Source organism: Halichoerus grypus, chromosome 7, assembly GCF_964656455.1.
Source record: "Halichoerus grypus chromosome 7, mHalGry1.hap1.1, whole genome shotgun sequence".
Classification (NCBI taxonomy): Eukaryota; Metazoa; Chordata; class Mammalia; order Carnivora; family Phocidae; genus Halichoerus; species Halichoerus grypus.
Genome location: NC_135718.1, coordinates 126,550,576 through 126,559,002, shown reverse-complemented (window position 1 = coordinate 126,559,002; position 8,427 = coordinate 126,550,576). Strand labels below are relative to the sequence as shown.

Sequence of the window (8,427 nt, the reverse complement as noted above, 5' to 3'; positions counted from 1 at the left end):
AAAAAATTCTTATGCTGCAGCTTGACTTACCTCAGTTTTATCTGATCTATAATTATTCTATATATTAGATGGTCTCAATCACTAATTCCCAAAGTGTAATCCTAGAAATAAAAGTTCCGCAGCCTATTAATAAGCCTTGCTTGGAAAAGGGTTATGCAAATAAATTTGAGAAATGCCGGGCTAAGCCAAGTTCAGCAGGTTTCTTGACGGTAAGACTTAATGTGATTTGTAAACCTTGGATGGGGAGAATGTGAGGCGTTCCCCAAATGCACTGGTCAACTTTCTTTCCAGGGAGGGTCTCGTAGGACCCGTGTTCTAAGAACTACACGTTGGGAAGCACTTGTCTGTATATTTGTTCCTGTTTGAAAACACTTTATCCAAGGAAAAGTGGACAAGTTTTATGAAGGAAAAGTAGATATAGGGAAGACAGAAGACTACCAAAGGGTTTATTTTGGAGATTTTTTTTTTTTTTTAATAACCTAAGACCAAAAAGGCAACAGGGAGGTCTATGGTAGTGAATGAACACGTTATAAGAAAATACATTTTACAATAATTTTTTAAAAGTGCATTGAGGATTACATATTGTGAAAATATAAAGAGGCAGCTAAAATGATACCATTCTCACTAAATACACAATTTAGTGTAAGGATCTCATTAAGATTCATGTTCTGAAAACGTTTCATTTCTAAAATAGGCTTGGGCCTTTTCTGTATAATTTAACAATGGAAACCATAACAACAATAATGTATGGATAGGAAGAGTTTATCCTCTTGAACGAACAAATTAGGTCATCGTCAAGCAGTTTTATTTAATGGGAATCCCCGCGAGGTACTTGCACAGTGAGAAATGGCTCTTCTCCTGTTAGAAAAGAATGCTGAAAAGAACATTCCCCTCCGTTTCGCACAAGACCTGGAGTGTGCCACAAGAATTGTCAATGTATTAACCACCCCCACCCTCCTACTGGTGTTGGCATGCATCATCCAATCCAGTTGTCTACCAGCGGGGAGCCCTTGTTCGAAGCAAGGCCGGATCTACAACCTCTCCACTCTGCACCCGGGGCTAGGTCTGAGTGTTTGAAAGCCGCTTCTCACTTGCTCTCTGCCCTGCGGTTCCAGCTGGATAAGTCTAGGAGACGTCCAGCAGATCTCTGATTTGGGGCTTTTTAATAAGCGTCCATAATAAGATCATCGATCAAAAAGCAAGAACACTAAGTATGCCTAAATGTAGGAATTCTTCCTGATGAGGGTAATAATACAAAGGAAACCGAAGTTCTAATTTTGACTCCCCATGGGTGATGGGCGTCTGGTCTTAACATCTGCCCGGGGCGGGAGACCCACCTCAAACACCTTTCTCTTTCTCAGCAAGCCTGGGTCTGAAACAGGAGCGGGGGATTTGTTGGTGATGGGTTTCTAGAGCACCAGAGGAGGGAAATCCAGAACTTCCTTTGGAGAGATCGTGACCTTTCTAACAGGTACCATCATCAGGATAGTAATTCTTGAAATATGTAAATAAAAGTCGCGCTAAAAATAGCAGTGCCGGCCGGCCCGTGTACCTAATGGATTGCTGCAGTCTGACTGCGATTCTTCCCAGGCCACAGCGTGTCAGATAAGCATCTGCTCGTTTTCGGTTTTCCTTTTGCAAGAGCTCGCCCCCCAGGGGGAGCTAAGCCGCCCAGCCGAGCCTGCGGGGCGCGGCGGCTCCGGGACTCCCTCCAGGGCCCGCGCCGCGGGGACCGTGCAGCCGGGAGAGCGCGGGGCTGCGCGGGCCCCGGAACCTCGGCGCGGAGGGGTTTCATCTAATATTAATTGTTTTAACCTCTTGTGGTTTAAGCGGTTTTATTGGCAGGAAGATGCAGGCAGCAGCGCGTTAGGGGCGAAGGCTTCGGATTGCGCTCACAGGGGAAACAATGGGCTGGAATTTGAGAAAACAAACCCAAGATGTTAATTAGCCGCTAAGGCACTCGGGGCACTTTGCAAATACTAACATAGCCTACTTGTAAACTCCCGAGGGCTGCGACTTCGTTATTTGTTTGGTACGCTTTTTATTTATAATGCATTGTGGTGTCATTTTGAGTTGTAAATAATTTCTCGAGAAAGTGGGGAAAAGGGTGATCAATAGAGAGAAAGGAAATTCTTTTTCCTCCATCTCACTGTGTTCTTCTGCATTTTTGCAGACTTCCATGGATCTCAGAGAAAACCATCTATTTTAAAGAGGAACGAGGTTGATCCACCGTAAGTGATAAGTAAAATGGCACAGACTAACAGAGGGAAGGGCTGAGGGTTGTCCTTGACTGTTTATTGTGTTGTAGGCAACCGCGTTCTTTATTCTGTTTCATCCTTTCCACCACCTGGTGAGGTAGGGGGTGTTCTCACCGCACTGCAGGTGAGCAAGGGTCCCGCGCCCCCGCCCCCCCGGCTGACTGCAGAGGGGCCGTCAGACTCAGTCTCTCTGGCGGGGACCTCGGGGGAGCCTGTGGCCGTCGGTGCCCTGAAGCATGGATTCGGAGCATCAGCAGCTTGCCTTTGAAACCGTGGGCTGTGTGACTCTGAGCGGGTTATTTGCCCCGGCTCAGTTTCCGTTTATACCTAGCTCCTGGGTTTGCTGGAAGACTTAAGGCCGCTCACCCACAGCCAGGCAGGAGCCTGGGGCGGGGGGGGGGGGGGGGGGGGGCGCTCAAGGAGTGGAAGGAATGCCTGATTTCTTTATCTCTCAGTGGGTGGTGACTTCTGCCCCACAGCCTGCAAATAGGCTGTAAAAACTAAAAAAAAAAAACAACAATAAACAAACTGTGCAGTAAACAGGTAGTTGAATTAGTCGCTGAGTTTGGATCCGGGAAAAGGTTCAAATCCTGGCTCTGCCCTGCTAATTGTGTAACCCGAGGCCAGTTAATTAACTGTGGATGCCTCAGTTTCCTCCTATGTAAAATGAAGGTAATAGGGTGGCTATGAGAATGAAGGGGCATGCCTGGGATGCCCTTTACATGGAGGTATAGCACCTCCTGAGGGCAAAATCATTGTCTGTTAGTATTATTTCCTTCAGATACCAAAATGGAGCATTTTCTCTTCCGGATTCATATGCTGATGGTTCCAGAAGAGAACTGTTGGATTTCTGTCTTACTATTCTGCTGGTCACACCTCGATTTCTTTTCCCATTGACACTATTTCACATTTTTTTTCTTATTGGGTCCCAGATATTGTTCCATAATGTCCTTCTGCCTCTTTCTAGACTGAGGGAGACACTGGACGGCTGACTCCTATTGCATTCACATACCATTATAGTGAGCCAGGTGCTGTGGGTGTGTGTTGGGGGGTGGTGGGGAGGGGAATGCAGGGATCCAGACACCATAAAGAAGCTGTGCCTGTCCTCAAGGAACTCTAAAAGAAAGATGGAAAGACAGGTAATAAGTATTAAAAATCCAAGGCAGGGGGCGCCTGGGTAGCTCAGTGGGTTAAGTCTCCTATCTTTTTTTTTTTTTGGTCAGAGAAGAGCGAGAGAGAGCACAAGCAGGGGGGAGCGGCAGGCAGAGGGAGAAGCAGGCTCCCCGCGGCACAGGGAGTGGGATGTGGGACTTGATCCCAGGCCCCTGGGATCATGACCTGAGCCAAAGGCAGATTTAACCAACTGAGCCACCCCAGCATCTCTAAGCCTCCTACTCTTGATTTCAGCTCAGGTCATGATCTTAGGGTTGTGAGATCAAGCCCTGCCTCCCGGATCCGTGCTGCTTTTAAGATTCTCTTTCCCTTTCCCTCTGCCCCTACCCTCTAAAAAATAAAGAAAATTTAAAAAAAAGAAGAAGAAGAAAAGAAAATAAATCCAAGGCAGAATGAGGTGAGTGCATGTGAGGAGCTGGTCAGGTAGGCTGTGGTAGGAGGTGTCAGAAATGTGGTAGGATCTGGGATGGGTAGAATCCCTGGAAGGATGGATTGGAGACAGACAGAACTGAGACAGAAGGGAGCAGCAGCCTGAGCAAAACTGTTGGTGGTGGGGGGGGGACAGCGAAAGGAGGGTTTGGGAAGCATGTTTTCCTTTCCGAGATGGTTTAAGGGAGCAGTAAAGGATGGAGCCAGGGCTGATGCTGAATGAAGGGAACCGATGGTGGGAGGGCCATAAGCAGGGTGAGGTTTCCCAGGGTCGGATGACGGTGAAGAGCAGTTTTATTAATGTTTTGGTAAAGTGTGAGAGGTGAAAGGTAAGGAAATTGTGGCTGCCTGGGCTCTGGGTGGAGACTGATGTTCCAAAGGGCACCCAGGGGGCTGCCGGGATGCTGCTCCCCCTGGGCTGTGGCCGAGTGGGGTGATGATAAAGGGATGGGGCAGGGAGAAAGTGGGGAGGGACTTGTGTTTGCATTGCTTCTGGGCTTCCTGTGCCCTGGAACCTATTTTCTCAGAGAAACGGTATTAGACAATGTGTCCAGGTTCTAAAGTGAACTCATAAAGCCCATTTAATCTCAGTGTTTCACATCATATCATAGTACACAAAGCCTATTAATCCACAATGTGTTATAGCATACCACAGTACAATTGGTATGAATTACCAAGACCGTGTCTTAGAATTTAATGTCTGTGGGAAAATTCATTGCAAATTCCAAGTAATGGGCTAGGAACATGATGGTCAGCTGGGGACTCTCTGATATGAAACAGTTACACTGTGTGCCCAGGGAATGTTTACCTGGGGAACACCTGTTCTGTTGCAAACCACCAGATAACATTGGGGTTGGCAAATGAGAAAAGAAATTTCTTTCTAGTAGCTTATGTTCTATGCTTTTTATAGTTTAGAATTTAAAAGACACAGCAAATATTATTCTTGTGTTACATTTGCAGATAATAAATTTTTATCCTTATAACTGAAGAGAGAATATACTTCATTGACAGCATTTGTTGTCAATGGTAGTTGTTGATCATCGGCCTTTTAAACTGGTCCTGGGACGTTTTTCCTGTCCTGGGATTTTAGAATCAATGACTAGTACAGTTATGAGAGGTCACGCTTAGACATCTGTCTGGATAAAAACTACAAAGAGCTCAATCATGGAGTATTTTAAAAAGTGAATCCTTTTGAATAGATATGACATGTTATTTCTTATATTATTGTCACCTTTGCCATTGTCATTATAATCAGCAGTAACATCATGCCGTTTATTAAATGCTTACTGTATGCCCAGGGCACCCTTTGAGAACCTCTACCTTAAAGCACCTATTACCATTTTGCAGCAAAAACTAGTTTTTGCCAAACAGTGCCCCGGAGAACTGCATTAGCCATCATCTAAGATTTTTTTTTTTTTGGTCAATCAACAAACATGGACCAAATACTGTGCCAGACACTGGGAAATCAGTTCTGATTAAAATGAATCTCTGTTGTCCTAGAACTTAAAGTTGGAAAGGTACATAATTAAGCTAATAATTAAGTAAATCATTCCGGGTACACGAAGTGCTATGTAGGGGTAGTGCAGAGTATTGAAGCATACGGGAGGGGATCTGTTCTCAGGGGAGAGTGGTCAAGGAGGGTTTTTACAGACAAGATGGACAAGACAGATAGGCAGGAGTTAACCAAGTAAAAAGAAGGATCATGAGCCCACAGAGGGAGTTGAGTGTATGGAGGTTGAGGGGTGGGTGAGAGTGTGGTGTTTGAGGAACTGAAAGGGGTCAGATACAGTTGGAGGTGAGAAATTGACCGAGAAGCTGCTGGAGATGAGGCTGGAGAGATGATAGGAGTCAGGCTCCCTGAAGGAGCTGGATCTCAATGCTGAGGGCATGGGGAAGTCACTGAAAATTTTGGAGCCAAGAATAATCAGATTTGTATTGTAAAATTTGTCACTTTGCCAGCGGAGACTGGACTGGAGGGGTCAAGAATAAAGGGGACGAGGTAGACGTGTCCAGGTGAGATATAAGGGGGTCTGGATTAGGGTGGCGACGTTGGGATCAGAAGGAACTAAGATTTACCACATACCATGTTACACCAATTCTGAAATGTATACGTGTCATATTTTCATCTCTGAAATTGTGATAAGGCTTAGATTTGGTGGAGGTTTTGTTTCTTAGAGGCACACAAGACAGTGGTGCATCCAGTAACCTATGGCCTCTGTGTTAGATGAAATATGGCGTGCAGGAGGTCAAACCTGCCGGTCTTGGTGGTGCGGTGCTCACGGGGCCAGGGGCCTGAGCAGCCAGCTGAATGGTGGGGCTGCAGTTCCAGCAGAGAAAAGGCTTTATGAGAACAGTTTTATTCTTCTGATTTTTTTTTTTTTAACTTCGCAAAGTCCAAGTGAGAAAAGCCATTGGTTAATATATACCAGGAGATGAGGTGCCGATTTTAAAGATTGTGAAGTAGTCTATCTAGGTTTTAATTGTCGATATGAATTGTTGATATTAAATTGCTTTTATTCATTTTATTAAATGTTGTTTTACTAATTGCTGATGCTAAACTGGTTTCTCGTATAGATGCATTTCCCAGTTTGATCTCTCTCGATCTCCCTTTAAAGCAGTATATTTACATTTCCTGCTGTAGTTAGCATTCCTTCCTATCAGTTTTACTATCTGTCTCTTGAGGATTCAATAACTTTAATTTGTGCATGATAGACCACGTGGTGATACCAAGTATTTGTTGTGTTGGTGTCTTTATGGCTCAGTTGTTCTGGAATGTCCTTTCACTGCCTATTAGCAAAGCAACCACATTCAATATAACTGTCATCAGGAATAAGGAGTCATTGCAGGTAAATATTGAAAAGATTTAGCTGTCTTCCAGTTTATCTTGGAGGACATTTTTAGCTGAAGAATAACAGGCTTACAGGTAATAGTTGTTAGTAACCTGACTAAGGAGTTTAGAAATTCTGGAGGTTCTGTCCTAGACTTGCCTATGGCAAAATTTGAAACATTGATGGCTAATGTGTTCTCTTCTCTGTCTTGCATATGAACCTGATAATGGTTTGGAAGCATTATACTGTACCTCCGACCAAACAATTTTAATTTAAGCGTTAGAAATTAAATTTCTAATGTTGTTGTTTTGAAGATGATCATGTTTATTTACTTTTTAAATGCATGCGGCATTTAGAACAATTTCCAAGTGCTTTCCTTTGCTATGGGGTTGGCCTGACAGCAGACCTTGGAGGTGAATCTATAACTACTGCGGGCATTTGTGAAAGTAGATTCTTCTGATCTGTGACTCCTGTTTTGGGAAGATTATCAGATGAGTCTCCTACAGTGTCATTTCCCTGTGGGTACTGGAACTTTGGAACTGCAGCTGCATGTTCCCTGGTCTTATCCTGCTTGGGGGGGCAAAGCAATCCATGGAAAAGGGTAGAGCAAGGGGAGCTCTACCTGGAGGTCCAGCTGAGTGAACAGAGTTCATTTGTCTCGCTTGGCTGGAAATACAGCGAGTGGTGTCTGATTTAGCTAGTTCAGGTCTACAGTTGAGGCTCTCTGGCTACTGGAGGAGAGAAACCTTTTTTTAAGAGATAGGGAGGGACAGAGGGAGAGGGAGAGAATCTTAAGCAGGCTCCATGGGGCTCGATCTCATCATGATCCTGAGATCATGACCTGAGCCAAAATCAAGAGTAGGACACTGAACCGACTGAGCCACCCAGGTACCCTGAGAAACCAGGAATATTACAAAGTAAAACAGTATGAACTTCTGATAGTGGTGAGAGCGTGGAATATGCCTCCTCTGATATGGCTCTTTTGCCCGTGACTATCAATAATAATTTAGCAAAGGGGTGCCTGGGTGGCTCAGTCGTTAAGCGTCTGCCTTCGGCTCAGGTCATGATCCCAGGCTCCTGGGATCGAGCCCCGCATCGGGCTCCCTGCTCCGCGGGAAGCCTGCTTCTCCCTCTCCCACTCCCTCTGCTTGTGTTCCTGCTCTCGCTATCTCTCTCTGTCGAATAAATAAATAAAATCTTTAAAAAAAATAATAATAATTTAGCAAATCCTGTCTTTGTTTATATGCACACCAGTATATGTTCTTAAGGGGAATAACCAAGATTGATTTATTTAGAATGCAAGGATTCATTTTATAAGTTGGATGATAATGTTTATCTCATGGAGCACAAGGAAGGCCGATCAGATCAGTTCCTAGATGCACTGGAAGGGATTACAACATCGCATTGCATGTCCCTCTTTTTATCTATAGCTTTAAAACAGAATACTATTGCATGAGCAATTTCATGTTCTATGATAGGCAGAATACCTAGAGAATAAGCCTTCCTGTGATTTCTTTTTATTTTTTTATTATTTTTTTATTTTTTAAGATTTTATTTATTTATTTGACAGAGACAGAGATAGCGAGAGCAGGAACACAAGCAGCGGGAGTGGGAGAGGGAGAAGCAGGCTTCCCGCGGAGCAGGGAGCCCGATGTGGGGCTCCATCCCAGGAGCCTGGGATCATGACCTGAGCCGAAGGCAGACGCTTAACGACTGAGCCACTCAGGCGCCCCTTCCTG

The 8,427-nt window shown here is 44.7% G+C and overlaps 1 long non-coding RNA gene across 3 annotated transcripts in view; it reads left to right on the top strand.

The window, feature by feature from the left end:
- Window positions 1-1,725: 1,725 nt before the first annotated feature.
- Window positions 1,726-8,427, top strand: part of LOC118532241 (uncharacterized) — a 32,030-nt gene continuing 25,328 nt past the window's right edge. For all 3 annotated transcript variants that reach the window (XR_013449914.1, XR_013449913.1, XR_004915608.2), the window contains exons 1-2: window positions 1,726-2,032; window positions 2,174-2,231. This is a non-coding gene — a long non-coding RNA (uncharacterized LOC118532241). The remainder of the gene's footprint in view (window positions 2,033-2,173; window positions 2,232-8,427) is intronic.